Genomic DNA, 20,729 nt, shown 5'->3' on the forward strand with positions numbered 1-20,729 from the left:
GCCTTCGGGCGGCGTTTCCTCCCGGCACATCGCCTCCCAGAGGAGCCACTCACATTTCCCTTCCTCGGTTTCCTGAATTAGAAGTGGGCCTGGCATTTCGCTGCCCTCCGGACAGAGGCTGAAATAACAGACAAGAGCCGGGAACCCCGCCTGCCCACGGGCCAGCGTTTGTGCCACCGGGATCGCGCCCTGCAACCCTGCCCTGCCACTGATGCCTCCAGTTTTTTTTCCATGTGTTTCATGTTCTGCGGTGCCCAGGGGTGCAACTCTGAGCTCACAGTCAGTGTCACTCAGCTCTCTGCACACAGCAGGGACACAAAACAAATCCTTCTCCTGCTGCACACCAAGGACAACTGGCACAAGTGTTCAGGCCCCAAAGCACAAACAACGGTGGCTGAAGGGAGGAAACAAGAAGGATGGGACTGCATCACCTGCAGCTGGAATTGGACAATTCAACCCCAACATGCAAATGGACCCAAACTGATCAAAGTGGGAGACCTCGTGACTGTTTGTCCATTTTGTGACCATTTTGTGACCATTTTGTGTCCATTTTGTGACCACTTTGGGTCCACCTTGGGTGCAGCCCTGGCCAGGCTCTTGTCCTGCCCAAGGTGGATCCTTAAAGGCCTTTCAATAAATCTCTACTTTACTCTCCAGCTCTGTCCAGTCTCTGTTCCAGCTCAGCCTTCCCAAGGCATCACCACCACCTCCTGCATTTCCAGTCACTCTTTTTTCACCATCATATGGACTTCCAGGATGTGTCCTCCCTTGAAGTGACCACACATGGGCTGGAAGCCATATTCCTGCTTCTTTTCCATCAGGACTCACCTTGGGGGACAGCTCTGAGCTCCACCCACTGGTGCTGTTGAACCTCCATCCCTTCCTTGGGTCGGTAAGTCTGAGGGGTAAAAATGTGATCAAAACCTGCCTGTCCCTTTCAGCTGGAATGCTGAGAGCCAGGCTGGGACCATCCCTGCTTCCCCAGGGCTCTGGATCGTGCAAATCACTGGAATAAGGAGCGGCATGGCCCTGGTCCCCACTCCTGCCCCTCCTCACTTTTATAAGTGAAGAAAAGACACTGGGCCAGTCGCAGTGTTATGGAAAACAAAAAGCAAATGAGAACAGTTTTCCCACTCGTTCCACACAGAGCAGAGCTGGCTGGAGGGATACGGGGCTGTTGTAAGGCTGAGTGTGTCCCCTGCTGCAGAGGGTGTGGACCCACCAGCTCTGCCCTCTGAGATCCACCTGGGATCCCTCTGGAATCCGTGGAGACTCAAAGCCGTGGTTACTGGGCTGCACGTGTTCCATTTTCCCTTCTCTGTAAACCTATCCCATCCGGGGCAGTCCTGTGGGAAAGGGATCAGCCAGGGCACCAGGGTGGTCAGAATGCAGCAGAGCCCCTCAAATCTCAACAAGGTGGAGATTTCCCTGAAGCTCCCTCCCCTCAGAGATCCCCTCCCTCAACTGATTGCAGGGCACACAATAAAATACTTTGAAAATATCCCATGCAAGAGGAGAAAGGGTTGATTTTTAGGATTTTTTTTTCCTTTCCCTCTAATTTAGGAAGCTGTTGCTTCCAAGTTAAACAGAAGGAAGCACCAAGTCTTCACCTTTTTGCGTGGAGTGACCTTGAGGTGACTGCAGAGACCTTCAGAGAATCATGGGAGCATAAAAAGTTTGGGAGGGACCTTAAAGCTCATCCAGCCCCACTCCTGCCACGGGCAGGGACAACTTCCACTGTCCCAGGGTGATCCAAGCCCCATCCAACTTGGCCTTGGACACTGCCAGGGATCCAGGGGCACCCACAACTTCTCTGGGAATTCCATCCCAGCCCCTCCCCACCCTCCCAGCCAGGAATTCCTTATTCCCAATCTCCCATCCATCCCTGCCCTCTGGCACTGGGAAGCCATTCCCTGTGTCCTGTCCCTCCATTCCTTGTCCCCAGCCCCTCTCCAGCTCTCCTGGAGCCCCTTCAGGCCCTGGCAGGGGCTCAGAGCTCTCCCTGGAGCCTTCTCCTCTCCGGGGGAACATTCCCAACTCTCCCAGCTCCATTGGGGCTCCAGCCCTTGGAGCGTTTTCCTGACCCTCTTTTTCTCTCTTCTTGCTTCTCTTACGGTCCAATCCTTTTGTTCCGGCAACAAAGCACATTTCTTTTCACCGATGTTTCCAGGAGCTGGCAAATTATTTTTCAAAGCACCTTAAAACAGGATTATTTTTTTTTTTTTTTTGCTCCTGCTTCCATGCACATCCTTCCCGAGTTGTGCTCTGCTCTTGCAAAGCTTTTTCTTCACTACGTCCATTCCATCAAAAACAGCCCCTCTGAGCAAACCCAGGCAGGAATTCTTCACATGGAACTCACCTTTCCGCTGGTAATTTCGTGGAGAATGATGGACTTTACGGTCTGGACCAGAATGCTTTTTAATACAATTAATGCTTTTTGATAGAATTAATCCCAGTGCAAAATCAGCTCCGTTTTGTCTTTATGGCAACCAGACGTGCCAGGAATGAAGGAATCCTTGCAGGAAGGATTTTTTTAATTCCGCAGGAGCCGTGCCAAGGAAGCAGGGACTCTTCCCACCTTCCTGCCTGTGCTGTAAGACCCATGGATTAACCAGCCATCCTTTGAGGGATTGTGAGGACAATTTGAAAATTGTCATTCCCTTATGAAAAAAATCAGTTGTAAGAGGCCTGGATCTGTGCACGGTGAGGGAGAAGCCCCTGTGTGAGCTCAGCACCTCTCCCTTGGGCTGATTAATTCCATTTTAGAGCCAGTCCTGAAATATTCCCGAGCTGTGACACTCCTGGGCTCACTGGGAGAGCTGCTTGAAGGGCAAAATTAAAAAATTAAATAAAAATTGAGGTTGTGGGGGCAGGAACTGGGGGAGAAGAGGGAAACTCAAGGGTTATGGGGAGGGTAAATATCCCAGTGGCCCTCGGCAGATCATCTCTGCTCCTCCAGGACCTCTTGTTTACCTCACCCCGAGGATGACAGGTGCCCTGGGTGACCTGTACCTCTGTCTTTGAGGTCACGCACCTCTGTCCCTCGGGGGCTGGTGGCCGTGGCCAGGGAGGTGCCCCAGTCGTGGCTCTTTGACCTTGAACACACAATAACCCTTTAACAGCGGGGCAAACGGTCCCCGGGAGGGGAAAGGAGAGGTGAAATAATGTGAGAAAAAAGGGAAAGGATAAAAAAGGGAGAAAAAGAGTAGAAAGGGGGGAGTAGATGCTGATTTTTCGGAGTTCAGCTGCCCCTGGCTGTGGTCACTGCTGTCACCTTGGAGAGAGGTAGCAGAGACCTCTTAAAATCCCTGTAAATTCATTTTTGGTTGATGTTCTGTAACAGTTTCCAGCCATCTCCGCTGTCTGTGGGTGCTGCATTCCACCACTGGTTTGTTATTTTTTAAAAAATTCCTCTGATTGATTGCTGCTCTGACAAAATAATTCCAGTTTAAAAATCCTCCCTCCAAGGGCTCCAGTGGAAAGGGACATGGGATGTTTGATCAATTTTTAACCCTGCAAAGAACAAAAAAAATCATAAAAATAGTGGATGAGAAGCAGGTCTGGGCAGTGCTTTTCCTCCTTTTGTTTTTGTTTGTTTGTTTGCTTTTGTTTGTTTGTTTGTCTTGGTTGGTTGGGGTTTTTTTTTGTTTTTGGGGTTTTTTTGTTTGGTTGTTTGGTTTTGTTTGTTTGTTGGGTTTTTGTTTTTTTTTTTAATAGCGAATTTTCTGGGAATGGAGATTGCCCGGGAAGAGAAGATATCCAAAAAGAATCCACGCTGAAATTCTGTGGATAGCACAAAAGGTGGGAGAAAATTTCTAGGAGGGGGGGGGGAAATGAAGGTATTCTCAAGGCAGGGCCAAAACATCAACAGATTTCTTTGGATATTTCAAAATATGACCTTTTTGCCTGCAAATTACACACTGGATTTACAAAAAAAAAATCCCCATGTGCAAAGGAAAGGCTGGAAAGGGTGGAGTGAAATGCCCTCAGAAGGGAACAAAACTGAGCTCCTGGGGATGTCCTGGGCTGAGCCAAAAGGACATTTGCTGTTCTCTGGTTTAATTTTTTGCTGGAAAGCCTCAAAAAAAGACCCCAAAAAACCCCCAACCAACCACCACCACCACCACCAACAACAACAAAAACAAAAAACCAAAAAAAACCTAACCCCAGACCAAAAAGACAACAGAAAAAACCCAAAACAAAACAATGCAAAAAACAACCAATAAAACCCCAAAACCCCCCAAAAAACCCAAAAAACCAAGACATACAAAAAAACCCCCAAAAAATAATAAAAAAAAACCAAGACAGAAAAAAAAAAAAACCAAAACCCCCAAAACCCAAATCCACCACCAAAAAAAAATACACCCAAAAACCCCAAAATAAAACCCTAACTCCTTTGTTGTTTCCAAACTACCTGAACTTCCTCCTGCCACCTTTTCCCAGGCTGCTTTTGGGTTCAGCCTGTCCCACGTTGTCCCCAGAAGCTCTTGGATGGCAGGATTGTCCCCAGGGACATGTCCCTCCTGTGCTTCTCCATCCTGTGAGCAGCCACCCTTATTTCAACAAAAATGGGAGAAGTGCTACTCCTTGGTCGCGCTATTCCCAGCCTGAAATCCTGGAGAAAAATTATGTTTTTTGGCCTTTTTTAAGGAATTTCTCTGAAGTTGGTGACTGTGTTAGTGGCTATAAACGCTGGGATATTTTTGGACATTTAACAGGGGAGTTATTCCCTGAATCCCCAATCTCTCCAAGACTTCTTTGGGATATTTGAGGATGTTTAATGGGGGAGTTATTCCCCGAATCCCCAATCTCTCCAAGCCTTTTTGGGATATTTTAGGATGTTTAACAGGGGAGTTATTCCCCAAATCCCCAATCTCTCCAAGCCTTTTTGGGATATTTTAGGATGTTTAACAGGGGAGTTATTCCCCGAATCCCCCATCTCTCCAAGCCTTTTTGGGATATTTTAGGACGTTTAACAGGGGAGTTATTCCCTGAATCCTCAATCTCTCCAAGCCTGTTTGGGATATTTTAGGACGTTTAACAGGGGAGTTACTCCCTGAATCCCCAATCTCTCCAAGCCTTTTTGGGATATTTTAGGACATTTAACAGGGAAGTTACTCCCTGAATCCCCAATCTCTCCAAGCCTTTTTGGGATGAGCAATCCCATTTTACAGACTACTGAAGGAAAAGGGATACCCAGCCAAGAGATCTGGCAACCCTTCAGCTGCAGAACAGCCAGAGACAAACTGAGCAGAAATATTTTTTGTAGCCACAACATCAAGCCCACCCCTTGAAAGTGTGTCGGGGATTTTTCCAGCTCTGCTGAAAACTCTCTCTCTCTTTTTTTGCTTTTATTTTTAGAGGACGGGTGATGCCGGTCGTGTTATTTCGCTTTTTTGGGGGGGGACGTTTCGTGCTAATAAAAGTGTTTTATTTCAACTGTGTTTTGCTTTCTTTGAAACTGGGCTTATGATTTCCTACTGGAACTGAAATGTCATTGTCTTGAAGGCTGTCATCTGTCTGGTCCCCTGCCAGAGTGTCTGGGAGCTGGGTGTTGTCACCTGGCTTGGTTTGTGAGCGCTGCCAGGTTTTTTGGCCAAGTTAGAAGAAGGTTCCTGTGAGTGATTCCTCTCTCCTGTGAGTAAAATGAGCCTTTTTTTTTTTGAAAGAAAATTCAAGTTCAAAAAGTCCTTTTAACGAGAATCTGGAGTGACATGACAAGGGGGAATGGATCCAAACTGACAGAGGGAAGGTTTATATTGGATATTGGGAAGAAATTCCTCCCTGTGAGGGTGGGGAGGCCCTGGCACAGGGTGCCCAGAGAAGCTGTGGCTGTCCCTGGATCCCTGGAAGTGTCCAAGGCCAGGCTGGATGGGACTTGGAACAACTTGGGATAGTGGAAAGTGTCCCTGGGTGGAACTGGATGGTCTTTAATGTCCCTTTCAACACAAACTGTTCCGTAATTCTGGAGTTTCTGAGCGTAGAGCATTTCTCTCGCTGCTCTACCTGTCTGCTGCCAGTGTTTTTGCCTCCCTGCACAGCCAAAACACAGAAATCATCATTCTTCGAGTTCCAGTTGCTGCTCAAGTTCTTGCCAACCTCATCCCAGCCTGCTTACATCCCTGAAATCCTTGCCCAGGATTGTTTCCAGCTCAGCAGCAGGACGAAAATTCCAGTTCTCAACAGGTAACTCACAGCTGGGGAAAATCTGAATATCACTGAGGCCTTCTGGTTTTGCTGCCACCCGTTGTCTTCTGTCTTAGCTCCACACCAAATCCAGTTGGGGAGACAAGCTGAAGCCCTGGAATCTTGGAGCTTCCCGATTTCTGTGCCCACAAGGGCTGGATGAGCTCAGAGTCCAAGGCTGTGTTGTCTGGTGGGTGTTTGGGATGTGACATTGCCATGTGGGATATTTGGGAAGCAGAGAAATGGGGAACAGGGAAAAGCTGGGATGGATGTGCAGACCCCAGGGCGGGATCCTCATCCTAGAGGTACCAACTGAGTCACTCCAGATCTGGCCCAAAATCTGGCTTCTGTCATGTATTTGGTTAATCTGCCAAGGAGTTTTTCAAGGAATTTTTGTTGGGAGGCAGAGATGAAGCTCAGCATGTCGGGAAGTTCATCCTTGTTTGTTTCAAGTTAATGTTTTTTTAGAAGTTTCAGTTTGGGAAATCACAGAGTCATCAAGGCTGGAAGAGACCTTCAAGATCACCCACTCCAACCATGAACCCAGTATCAACATGATCACCCCAAAACTGGATCTCCAAGTGCCACGAATGCAGGATTTTCACCCTTTTTTTCACTCTTCTTCCCAGCCCCAGAAGAAATCTTTTGTGTTTTGTTTTCATATTCACTGAGCTGAAGATTTCCTTTGGAAATCTGAGTCAAATGCAACTCCAAGGATCTCTGCCTTTTTTTTTTTTTTTTCTGGGAAGCCTGAGGTGTACCAAGGAATATTCCACGTACCAAATGTACACACTGCAGAACATTCCCCCAGTCTGGATTCATGTAATAACCTTGGGAGGGATAAAAAAAGAGGGAATCTTCCCATCACTGCATCCGTTTTCTGTGTCACATCCTGATTCTGACAACAGCCAGGGAGGAGAGTTCCCTCCTTTGTTTTATCATGTCACCAGTTTTCCTTCTCTTTTGAAATCAGAGAGTTGGGAAATTCTTCTCCTTGATTTTCCAGTGGCACCCACCAAGGAGAATGACAGGGGATAAGTATTGGGAATGGACCCAAAATAAAAGTCGTGGAACTGGATGGTCTTTAAAACACAGCGATGATGCAATTAGATGGTCTTTGAAAGACATTAGATCTTTAGAACACAAAAAGTGGGACTCAGAAACACGCATCCAGATGGAACTGGGTGGATTTTAAAACACAGGAGTGATGGAACTGGATGGTGTTTAAGGTCCCTTCAGTGATTCTGTGATGGCTTGATTGGAAATGCGTCGGATAGACACAGCCAGGATGGGATGGAACACCATAATCCCCCCCCAAAAAGATTTAATTAGTAATGACCAGATAGAGAGAAATGATTAATTCTGTCTCAAGTGTTTGGAATGCCTCCAGATGAGGAAATCTGACTGATTTATAGGAGCTCCTGAATTCCCACACAGCATTCCTGCAGTGTGCAAAACGGGAGGCTGGAAAACGGGTGGCAGCTGCTAAACCTCCCGAGGTTTGACCCAAAGCGTGGATTGGGGCAGGATCAGCTCCCAAGGCCAGCACAGGGCTGATGGAAAGGTGGGGAGCACTGACCCTGGCACGGGTTTGGCTGAGTGAGAGCCCAAACCGAGTCGTTCCAAGGCAAAATCCGCCCGGCTCTGTCGGAGAGGCACTTCTAGGATGGACAGGCCGAGCTGGTTTCTGTGTGGAGCCCATTGTTCAGCCGAGCAGAGGCTTTCCTCTCTGGTTAATGGCTCAGCAAAGTGTGTTGCTTTAATGGTTAATCATCTACTCACATTGTTGGGCGAGGAAAGGCAGGCAGATAATGCCCCTGGCCTGCTGTTCATGTGACAGGCTGACTTCCCAGCGGGAGCAGGGAAAGGATTTCACGCTGGGACAAGGAGGGAGAGGGGGAAATGCCCTGGGCTGGGAGGTTCTGGTGGTTACAACATGAGCAAAACCACACGTAAATCAATTTGTGTCCGTATATACACACGTTGCACGCACAAGCAAAAACATGTGCAGAGCAGGAACGCACACAGAGATCCACGTGGATTTATTATTTCCACCCCACAGGATTTTCCAACAGCTAAATGAGCTGATTGTTGGATATCACAGAATCATGGAGTGGTTTGGGTTGGAAGGGGCCCTACAAATCATCACGGGCAGGACACCTTCCCCTAGAGCAGGTGGAATTTCACACAAGTGGTTGTGAGCTCACAAGCAAAACTCACTCCAAATTCTTTCAGCAGCAAGTCAGGCTGAGGGCCATCACCATTCAGGATTCCAGGGCCTCAGGGGCATCTCCTCTTACTCTGATTGCAAGTCCCAGGCTTGCACATCCCACCCTGCAACCTTTGCTGCCTGAACAGGCCCATCAGAGATGTTGTGGAGGGGTCAGGAGGGCCCAGCTCTACCCACTGGTGTCGTTTTGGAGGTGTCTCCTGTTTGGACATGTCTGGCACACACAATACACCATGATTTCAATTCCTGGAAGGCCTTGGAGTCATTGAGGTTGGAAGGCCAAGATCATCCATTGTCCAACCATTCATCCAGCACTGCCAAATCCACCTGAACCGTGTCCCCGAGCACCAGGTCTGCCGTGCCCCTGGGGACATCCACTTGATCACCTGGACTCATACACATGAGAAATCAGTTTGTCAGAGTCAAGGAAGGAGCCTCTGGGTCAAATTTTCTCCCTTAGTGAATTCAGCAAATATCAAATTTCATTATTGGGTCCTGAGTTAGACATTTCTGTGTGACGGTGACAAATGTGCACTTTCACCACAGGTGGAGGGGCAGGCACGGAGTTTTTCTGTCTGTGACAGTGACAGCAGCCAGGGAATGGCCTGAAGCTGTGCCAGGGGAGGTTTAGGTTGGATATCAGGGAAAAGTTCTTCCCCCAGAAGGTGAAGAACCCTTCTTCCCCCAGGCTCCCCAAGGAATGGGCGCAGCCCCAAGGCTGCCAGAGCTCCAGGAGTGTCTGGACACTGCTCTGAGGCACAGGGTGGGATTTTGTGGTGTCTGTGCAGGGTCAGGGATTGGACTGGATGATCCCTGTGGATCTCTTCCAGCTCAGGATATTCCACAGCTCACCTTAATTTGACAGGAGTTTGATTCCTCACATAATCAAAATTAAGCGTCCAGTTCCACTCCCTTGAGCTGGTCACTCCCAGAGCATCTGTCCCTTCCCACAGGGAACTGACAGGAGGGAACACCACCCCCAACACACTGGGAACACGTCCTGCAAAACTCCCTTGAGCCATTCCCATCACCCTGAGAAGGATATAACCATTTTCCTATCTCCTAAAACACACAGCCTGGCCTCCCAACACCAGGAAACAACACCCAAGAGGAGGGAAAAAGGAAAAAAAAGAGACACATCTGAGGCTCTCAGGGCTGACAGACCAGACACAGGACTACCCTCAGCAGCCTGGAGATCCGTGTGACTCAGCAAGGTCAACACACTTCAAGTCCACTCCAGGAACGACGGCCTTGACTTTCTGTCATCATCCCAGGAGGAAAGAGGCAAGAGGAGAGCGGTCTGCAAACACTTGGAGTGTTTGTTCCTCCCCCAGAGGACACTTGACACTCGGGAAGTACTTCCAGCCTTCCAGGGCAGGGATGAGTGACTTTTGAAGTGCAGGTTCCCTTCCCACCTGGACAGGCTCCACCATTGTTGGAACCCTGGAGGATGAAAATTCCAGGATTTCTGAGCTGAGGGGTGCTGACCCCACATTTGACTTAAGGCCTTGGAACAGGCTCCCAAAATTGTGTGACAGCGCTGGGGTTGTGGGTGTGGGGTTGGAGTGGTGTTGTGTTATCTCACAGAGTGAAAAACTTGGATTTGGGATTTTGGTAAATAATGATGTGTGTGGGCCGAGATGGAGGATTCAGGGAGTTGTCTGAGTTCTTCTTCTTCACCTTCTTCTTCCTCCTTCTTCACAGATCGGGGTGGTTTTCCCTAATTGGGTGAAAAATGTCTGCATTGCAAATATCAAATGGTCACTATCGGGTCAAAAACGTAAATAATGTGGGTGTCACTTTGGTATTGGGTAATTATCTCTTAAATAGCCTTGGTGAGAGTCAGAGATTCTCCATTTTCTCTTGTTTCTTCAACTGGCAAGTTGGAGCTCACGCTGTAAATACTGTAAGTAGATAAAAGATAATAAACACCCAAGACCAAATTCAACTACATTTCCCTTTTCTTTCATCCTGACCTCGGCCAAGATAAAGCAGACGGAGCTGTAACACACCATCACCCCAGCCTGGCTGGATTCCTTTGTCATTAAGCTGATTTTGTTGTTTTTAAGCAGCGATGTTGCACGGGATGGTGGGGAGAGTTTCGTGGCCACCAGGCTGGAGAAGAGGATCAGCAGTAGGAATTAGCCCCCGTCTCCAGGGGGGTAAATGTGCTGAAGGTTCTGAAATCAGGGGGAATGGGACAGATTTTTCCTCAGGGAATTACAGAGTGAGGAAAACACAGTCAGACTGAGCTGGCAGGGATTTTTCAGCCCTGGGTCCAGACAGGAACTCCTCCATGTGCCCTTTTGCCAGAGGTTTCTGCATTCCTGGAGGAGTTTATGGGACAGTCCCCAGAGCACAGGTACTGCAGATGATGATAATAACCCAGTATCATCATAAACAATGATTCATCAATAAAGAAATCATCAATAATCATTAATCATAATCATATCAATGATGAGAATAATAGATTTTAAAAAACAATCATAATGGTCATACTAATAACTACAACTATAGATAATAATAATAAACCATAAAATCATCATCATAGTAGTCATCATACCACAATCATCAATCATAAAGGTAACCTCACTGCCCTGACCCAAATATCCAACCTTGCAAGTGAAAGATAACGAAGCAAATGCGACATCAAAGGATTTTCCTCTGCTCAGGGACAATAACTCAGAGCCCTCTCACCCCATAGTCCTGAACCTGACCCGTTTCAGGACCCCATCTTCATCCCAGCACAGGAATTCACCTGTTCTTCCTAACAAAAATCCCTTCTGCTGCTCCAAGGATGGATGTGCCCCCCTTGGAGAGGGTCAGAGCTGGAGAGCTGAGATGAAAAGAGCTCTCAGGAGACGCCCCGTGAAGGGCACTGCAGGGACAGACAGCCCTGTTTGGTGTAGGGGACACCCAGAGGTGACGGGGTCACTGCATCCACTGGGAATAAACTTGTCCAGAGGGGAGGGAAAGCAGGCTCTGAATGCAGTGACACAGGCTGGAGTTAAACATTAGTGTGACCTGTCTGCGGGCCTGGCTGGCAGCAGCGGGGTGGAGGGAAATCACCAGCTTGGCTTCCAACCCCCGGAACCTCAGGACACCCAGAAAACTCACTCAGGAGCTCAGATCCTCCTAACAAATCCACATAACAAAGACTGTCTTACTCAAAGGAGCAAAGACAAAATATCTCCTCTTTCTCAGGACGGAAATGCAAAGTAACACACAGGAAAAACCTCCCCAGCTCAAAAAAATGAACCTGTTTAAAATAAACACAGTTCACAGCTGCCTGTTTGTCCCCTCTGGTTTAGCCCAGCTCTTCTCCATCCAATTCCAGCCTTGGGGATCTCATCCCCCTGGAAGGCAGCTGTGCTCTGATTGCTTTGATTTCAAGCCTTTGCTACCAGACTGATTTTTTATAACTGGGAATTCAGGAAAAAAATTGTCTGAGGAGGACCTTAAAGGCACATTCATGCCTGGTACAAAATCACAGAATGGTCTGGGTTGGAAGAAGTTTTGTGGATCATCCAGTTCCAACTCCCTGCCGTGGGCAGGGACACCTTCCACTATCCCAGGTTGCTCCAACCTGGCCTTGGACACTTCCAGGGATGGGGCAGCAGATGAAAATCACAGGAACTTTCTCCAGTCTGACCAGCTACATCTTCTTGAGGCCACCTTTCCCAAGGGCCTTGACCCATGAAATTCAGTTTCAGTTCAAATCCCAACTCCTTTTCTGCAGATGGCATCTACAAGGTACATAAAATACATGTTTCAGCCGTCCATCAGCCACCTCTGTATCATTCCTCCCTGCAAATCACACTCTGCTGCTTCTTGTAGCTAGTCTCCAGTTTCCCCATCTCACTCTTTTAAAGCTTTCTTTGTGTCCTTTTTTGCTGTCCTAAAAAAGAAACTGAAATTCCTTTCTGTGCCAGGGAAGAAAGAGGCTGATGATCTCCCCCCCCCCCTCCCCCAAAAAAAGAAATGCCCAACACAGATCATTGCAAGCCAATAAAAGCAGCCAGAAACTCTGTCCCCAGCAGGGTTTCTCTCTCCAGCAGGTCTAAATTGTTTACCACGCTAATTTTTCAGCTAAATAAAAACTTCAGGGCTTAAATTTACAGTCCTTTATGAAGCCACTGCTCTCGACCACGTGATCCCTGCAAAAACAGCTCGGGTAAAACTCTCGACATTGATCCTCGGGGATTCCCCTTCCGAATGTTCCTGCAGCAAATGGCTTTATTTTATCACTTCCCAATAAAACCTGAGCTCTGGGGCTCTCAGGTCCATGGCCAAAGGAAAATCTGGCAGCAGCCCAGGGCAGCTCGTGACTATTTAGGAGACTCCTGGTGCCGGAGTTCATGCCCAAGGAAAGGATGTAAAGGGTGGAAAAGCACCCCCAGGTCCCAGTTAGCAGAAATTCACCAGTTTGGTTGTTTTCTTCTCGTTCACCACTGCCCTTACAGCTCTGCTGGCCACAGGAAGCTTTTGGATTAACCTCCAAACCTTGGAGAAGTGGGATTTGGATGCACATTGAAACATCCAAATCTTGGCGTCTGCACCTCGAGGCACAGTGGGGTTTAACCACAGGGATTTCCTAAAATCCTCCCTGGGCTGCCCCACCAACCTCCAGCTGCCTTCCCACCTGGATGGAGACATCCAAGGTTTAATTCCTTGAAGGTCAGGCTCACGTGGGTGTCCTCAATGTCACTCAGTGCCCCAGACAACATTACACACTTACATTGAGGCGGCTGATTTGAGATTTGGGGGCTCCATGTGAGAGGAAATCTCTAAGGTTTTGTTATGATCTGTGGGGATCTGTCGTATTTTATCTTCTTTTTTTTCAGGGTCGGGATTAAATGCTTGAGACAGTATTTCTTTTTTGGACTCAGATGTTTATTAGTTCTTATCTATATTACAGTCTCACAAACCGTGAGTTCTACACCACTACAAGGTAACAAATTAAAAATGCCCCCCGTCTCTCTCTCTACAAGGCCTTTTAAGCACAAACTGTCCAATTGAGAAATGACAGCTAAATTATTTTTACTTTTAACCCAATAACCAGCTACCTGTGGCCCACAATGTGGATTTGTCTATCCAGTTACAAAACACCACCCAGACCCATGGAGAAGAAGGTGAAAAAGGACTCAGCCTCTGCTCTAAATCCTCCATCTCACTTTATTACTATATTCTAAACCCCTAAACTCTAAGTTTTGCACCCTGTGCTATCACACACTTCTATTCCGACTCCACACCCACAATCCCAGTGCTGTCACTCAATTTTGGGAGCCTTTTCCACGGCCTCAGGTCAATGCAGTGTTTGCTTGGGGTTCAGTGCCTGTCAGCACAGAAAGTCTGGAATTCTCAGTGCCCAGGGTTCCAACAGGGATCTGATCCCATCACCAAACACATGGACAATCTCTCCAATGATCTTGGACTGCTTTTCTCCTACTCATGTGTCGCAATAGGACACGAAATAAAGATGCTTGACTCCAGTCAGGAGGCAGTAGAAATCAGAAGGTTTTGTTTACAATTCATTCAGCTCTTTTATAACATCCTTTGCTAGAAGACACGTTATTGGTCCATAGGGCTGACACCTCTCCCACTGGCTGCGTAACAGAAATAGCAAACAACACCTGTTGTCATGGGAAAGGAATATTCTTTACACAAGGTTGTTTTGGGAAAAAGAAAAAACTGTTGAAAAGTTTCCTTTGGGAAAAGCTAGCAATTCTCCGGCTCAGAAAATATCAGGTCCACACTCATGTCTGGACCTTTTGAACCACATGGAACAACCCAAATGTCAGGAAAACTTCCCTGGATTCGCTGGATTCAGCAAGGCCTCGTCCTGGGAGGTTTCTGGTTCCCAGAGGCCCAGAAGTGGCTGGATAATTTGCACATCTTTGCCTGCTGCCCCCAGCTTGGACCTGGAAGGAGAAGCAGGATTTGACCTTGGAAAGAGCCACAAACCAGACCAAATGTGGTTCTGCATTTGCATCTCTCCTTCCCCAGCTGCCAGGGAGCTTTAGGAGAGACCTGATCATTAATTTCCAGTTTATCTCCATGTTACTTTCACTATCCTTCATCTTCTGGCTTTTTTGAATCCATTTCTGAGGCCAATAGCAGGAAAATGTTCTGCTGTGTGCATTGGAGCTGCTGGGCACCCAGGTTTCTTTACGTGCCTCCAAAATAGTCCCATCACACCACTGGGCCATGGGAAGGAGTCACAGGTCGGGTGGTTGGATTTGGAACATTTTTCCAAGCTTTTTGTGGTTGCCTGCACCTTGTGCACACCTGGAGTGAGGGACAGAGCGTGTTTGTATGTAGATGTGTATCAACACATCTTTTTTTTCTTTTTTTTTTTTTGGATGGGATCTCTCATTTTCTGGAGTATTTTTAGGTAAAATGTAATTCCCCAGGAGCCAGTTTGGGGCAGCCACCCTGTCTGGAGTAGGGACACCACAGAGGTGCCTGGATGGGCTTTGTCCATGCTCCAGCTTGGTTTATTTAGTGCCACAGGATCCTGGCTCAGAGCTCGGGTTTTTGGGCAAGCGCAGGCAGTGTTGTGGCACACCTGAGCTCCAAATGCAGGGAGATATCCTAAAAATAATGCAGGTTTGATGGGCAGGTCTCACTCCTGGTCCCTCCTGCGGCCAAGCCTCCACCACCCACCTGCCCTCCCCTCCTCTCTCTCATTTTGGGTTTTCCTAAACCTCCTTGGGGAGCAAAAGGGAAGGAGTCTGCCCTCCTCTCACACTGGATTGAGAGGCAGCTCCCAGGGGATGGAGTGCAGGGCGCAGCTGTGATTTGCAAAGGGCGTTTTGGCCCCTGGGAGGGTGTGTGGGCATGCAGAGCCCTCCTGGCCTGTAAATCATTGTCAGAGCAGGCCACAGGTCAGGGGCTGAGCACTGAAGCATCCCCTGCCCACCGTGCCCTGATTTACGAGCAGTCACAGCCCTCCTGAGATGGTTCCTCGCCCAGCTGCAGTGGGGTCCCAGGCTCTGGGGACGTTTCCAGGGGGTGTTGTGGGTGCTGCAGGTGCAGCTTTGTCACGTTGAGATGCCTCACAGTGGGAAGTTCAGCAGGAAAGAAGTGATGGGAAGGACACAAATCACCTGCAGGGAGGCCCCTTGACCACTCAGCTGCTGCATGGCTGTTGGAATTCTGGAAAATCAGATTTTGGGGTTTTAGTCTATTGTAAAACATGTGAATCAAGATGGAGGGCTTTGGGCGTTGTCTGAGTCCTTCTTCTTCACCTTCTTCCTTCTCCTTCATGGGTGTGGGTGGTTTTCTGTAATTGGTTGATGGAGTCCTCATTGCGGACTTCAAGGAGTTGGTTATTGGGTTTAAAACAAAAAATAATTTAGGTGGCATTTCATAATTGGGCAGGTTGTCCTTGGAAAGACCTGGTAGAGATAGAGAAGTGCTCCATCTCACCTCCTTTCTCTAGCTTTCTCTTTGTGGGCCTGATGTTTTTGGGTCTGAGAGATGTAAGCTTGCTAGCAACTGCTACCTTTTTCCCAAGGAAAAATTGATCAAAAACGCTTCTTCTCAAAACAATCTTGGAAAAAAAAAAAAAAACCCTCTCCTTTCTCAAAACAATCTTTCTCCGGGTGGTGTTTTGCTGTTTCTCTAGTTTAACAAATGGGATTCGAGAGGTGTCGTTCCTATTCACCAATCATGATAAATCTGTATTGGAACACCTTATAAAAGGTAGCAAGAACTGGAAAATAAAAGCCCTTTCTCTATGCCCTTTGCCTTCTGAAATATTTGGAGTCTCTCATCTTCCTTTTGTGTCCTACAACGACAGCTCTTAGAGCTCACGGCTCGTGAGTCTGTAAATAAACAAGAAATAATAAACATCCAGGTACCAACTCGACATCTACATTTCCTGTGTATTGTTCATCCTGACCTTGGCAAGGAGGAAAAGAATCCAAAACCTTCACACAATCCCACCTCTCAATCTTATGATTGGTGTGGGTCACACATGGGCAAGGCACAGGACACCCAGAGCGTGTGCTGGGCTCTGCTTTGGGTGATCTGCTGGGACACTTTGTGCTTCCCCAGCACAGTGGTGGCGGTGGTTGGTGTGAGCCCGAGCCAGGCGAGCAGCAGTGAGGGTGGAAAACACAAAAATCATCACAGTCACCTTGCACGAGCCCCTCTTAATCCCCTTCTTGACCTTCTTATCAGCCCAGGTCTTCTCTTTCCTCCGTTCCCACATTCCTTCTGTGTCCCACCTCCAGGACAAACGAGTGTCTCACATCCAGCTCCCCACAACCAGACACCTCCTGGGATCCCCAGCAACCCAAATCCTTCAGCTCCAGCTCCCTCCTGAGGGGAAGGGGAGGAGCAGGAATCGATCTCCTCTCTCTGTGACTGTGACAGGACTGGAGGGAAAGGCTGGAGCTGTATCAGGGGAGGTTCAGGTTGGAAATCAGGGAAATTTTCTTCTCCCAGAGGGTGCTGGGCACTGCCCAGGCTCCTCAGGGAATGGTCACAGCCCCAGAAAAAAGCTGCCAGAGCTCCAGGAGTGTTTGGATAACACTCAGGAGTGCCCAGGGTGGGATTGTTGAGGGGTCTGTGCAGGGCCAGGAGCTGGATCCGTGATCCCTGTGGGGGTCCCTTCCCACCTCAGGATATTCCACGACTCCATCTTCCTGCAATTAACATTGATTTCTGTGGGAAATGGGTTTGTAGAGAATTCTTAAAGCTTGACAGAAGGTTCACACAGTATTTGTATGCAAACTTTAGGATAACTCTAAAGCATTAACAGCATTGGGTGGCAAAAGCTGATAGGCCAAGAAATGCTTATAATGGATTGTAATTAGGAAATGGTTTGGCTTCTGGTCGTGATGGCGTGAATTATAACACCTGTATTACCTCACCCTTCACATGAGACTGAAAACGGAATAAAAGTTTTTAAAACGCCTCTCAGTTGCCCCATCTCTGGGTCAGAAAAAGGGATAAATCTGACAGATTTCAGCCCCAACCCGTCCTAGTTAGGCCAGGGCTGGGCAAGGTCTCCAAGGCAGAAGGGGCTGTCCTGAGTGTCCCCAGCTCTACGTGGTCCCAGGTGGAGGGAACGCTGCAGCACTGGTGTTTTCTGCAGGGAGGATCCCCCGTGCCCTGGGTTCCTCCACGGGGCCACACTCCAAAGACAGAAAAAGGCGTGTGCAGCTTCCAGGAGCGTGTTCCTGCTGGCCTGGGCTGCTGGGCAGATAAAAGCAGTTCCCATCTCATTTAACCACTCGCTTTAAATCCTCCAAAGTATGCGCGAGGCGGCCAAGGCTTGCCGGCACTTCCAGCACAAGGCTGGACCTCGTCCATCCCTCCCTTCAGGCCCTGTCTTGAAGCAAAGCCACGCTGGGAGGTTTAAGGGCTCCTGCAAGTTGCAGCAAAGCCTGGGGCTGGCAGGCCAAGCTGGAAAAGGCTGGGGTAAGTCTGCAGGAGCAGCTTTTATGGTAAGCAAAGGTTTAGGTGCTGAAGATGGCCTTGCTACTGAAGGTCAGCGCTTGTAGTCTTGGCCTGAAGCAATAGGAGAAGCCTAAAATGTGGGTGAAGAGGGTTTTGGGTGGACCAGCTGGCCTTGGGAGGAGGTGAAGGACGTGACTGGGGTGACACAGCCTTCCCTCTGCTGCAACGCTGGGATATTTTCTCCCATGTTAAACCACAGTGTGATTTTTGGGGTTGTCCATGCAGCACCAGGATTTGGACCCGATGATCCTCGTGGATCCCTCCCCGGCTCAGGATGTTCCGTGATTCCAGGTGTGACTGGCAGCAGCCTTGTAAAACTGCAGGACTAGCACTTACCTGTGCTGCTGGATCATGGCTGGGTGACTCAGCCTCGTGCTGGGTTAAACTGCACCTTGCTGGGCTCTCCTTTGATGTTTGGGGTTTTTCACTTTGGTTTGGGGGTTTTCTTTCCTTCCCACGGGTCGTGAGTAACAACTCAGTGGTCCAGGCAATTAAATCCCACACACAGGATGGAACTCGGGCAGGCCAAAGCAAGCCCCAGCACTGCTCTCTTCCACTTGGCAACTGAAGAATATTTAAGGATTGCTAATCAGCAGGAAGATTCCTTCTATAAAAAGCTGGAGGCTTTTATTTTGCTTCTTGACAAGTTGAGGTCTTAACGCACAGGGGATTGAAGGTGATGAAAATGGAATAAAAGAAGGGTTTGTATCTGCCTCTGCAACAAGTGTTTCTCCATTTTCTCTGCTTTTTCAGATGTGGAGAGGGGAGGAAAAAAAAAGGGGAGGGGGGCTTTCTGCCTTTCTGATGGATTCTTTGCTGGTCCCTGATCCCCAGTCTGGGAATCCCATGATTCTGACCTCCGTAAAATGCCACAGCTCACTAAATTATCAATGACTGGATTTTCCCAAGGCAGAGAGAAGTCCTGCATCCCTACAGGTGGAAAGTCCAGGAGCAGAGATGACGGTTCTGGTAGGTGTGGAAAAGGTCGGGGAATATCTGTGCTGTTCCCTGAGGATCCAAATCTGCCCTCGGGGAGTTTTTTCCAGGTTTTACTGGCAGAACTGACAGGTTTTATCACGGGAAAGAAGCGGAGGAACAGGATTAGTTGGAGGCTTGCTCCTGCCCGCCTGCTGGTCTTTTCCAAGACCTTTTCCATTGACCTTCCTCCCTACAGCTTTTCCTCAGCACCTCCCATGGAAACTCCATCCCGGGGACTCCGGAGCCACCTTGCTGCGGGCACTGGGAGAAGCTGCTCTGAGGGATCTCCAGGTGGAGGGTGTGGATTTGGCCCCATCTATTGGCCACAAACCTGACCCGGAGCACAGCGAGCTCCAAATCACCTTAAAATCACAATTGTTCCTCCGTGTCAGAATAAAACCCCTCAGTTTCCTGCTTCTCCCTTGATTTCTGTGGAAAAGGAAAAAAAAAAAAAAAAAAAAAAAAAAAAAAAGGAAATTTTCTGGAAGCTGGAATGGGCAGATTAGCATCTCCAGTGTAGAGATAAACAGAAATAAAATAAAATAAAATAAAATAAAATAAAATAAAATAAAATAAAATAAAATAAAATAAAATAAAATAAAATAAAATAAAATCCTTGCAAATATGAATACATTTATTCCAGGTGCTTTTTCTCCTTAGGAAACAAGGCTTTGAGTCGAGGGAGGGAAACGCTGCAGAAAGGTGCTGGGGAAGATGCAAATTTAACAGGAGGGTTTTACAGGTATGAAGGCTCAGCAGAAGGCTCTCTGTAAAGCATAAAACCTGTAAGTGAAATAAAAATAAGAGCAAGTTTTGATATAAAAAAATAAAGGATGTCTAAAGTTAGAACTGCTGAGCTAGTTGTCACTGGACACCTAAGAACGCAAAGGTAAAGTCGAGTTAGAAAGACGCTTTATGGCTGGGGCAAAAAAATATGTTGACCACAAACAAAAATGTTTTTACCAAACATAAGTAAGTCTCAAAAAACGCAGAAGATACCAGAGGCAAACAAAAACATGTTTTTACCAGGCAGAAAAAAAATCTAAAATTTTTCCACTGCAAGAACACAAACAAAAAAACCCCCAACTTTAAGCCTAAACTGTAACGGACTAAGTCAATGTAATTGAGTAGTGCTAACCATAATATGGTAATAATAACAGTTATGATAAGCCAGAAGTAGTGGTAAAGGTGTCGTGTATGATGCTAATTGGTTTTTATGCAGTAAAATGATCAGCAAAAAATACTATATAATGCATTGTAACCAAAACTAACTTGGCTTCAGGCATGCCTAAGCTGTAGCCGGCAGCTTTAAGTATTACCCACCCCCCAAGAATAGTGTAACATGTTCTATACATTCATATTTATTCTATACAAAAAAAATTAGCATTTTAAAGAGCTGCCCGTTGTCCCACATCTCCCAGTCAGGCTGTTACAGAAAGGAAAAAAAAAAAAAAATTGGCTTTTCCGTATATTTACAAGTGAGGAATCCACTCTGCCCGGTCTGCACCCGTTGTGTAGGGAGAGCTGTGAATTCCGGGATATTTTGGGTGTGGATAAAGCCGGCCCGGTGCTCCCGAGGAGCCCAAAATCCGCGGGATCCCTGGGAAGGGCTTTGAGGCAAGCTGAGGAGCAGAAGCGGCTGGGATGGATCGGGATGCACCTGCTCCGCAGGCGGCTCCGTGGAGAACCAGTGCCATCTCCTGGCAAACCAGACCTTTCCCAGCACAGCAGCAGCCCCAGCCGGGGCACAGCCGCACATTTTGGGGTCTTTTTGGGGCAGGGATCCCTCCAGAGGACGCACTGATGTTGTGTTGCCTCACAGTCAGCCCCGCGTTGTGTTTTTCTAGGCTGTGTGCAGGTGTAG

The sequence above is a fragment of the Chamaea fasciata genome, unplaced genomic scaffold (genome assembly GCF_029207755.1).
Source record: "Chamaea fasciata isolate MVZ Bird 193981 ecotype frontalis unplaced genomic scaffold, bChaFas1.0.hap1 SCAF_1, whole genome shotgun sequence".
Taxonomy (NCBI): Eukaryota; Metazoa; Chordata; class Aves; order Passeriformes; family Sylviidae; genus Chamaea; species Chamaea fasciata.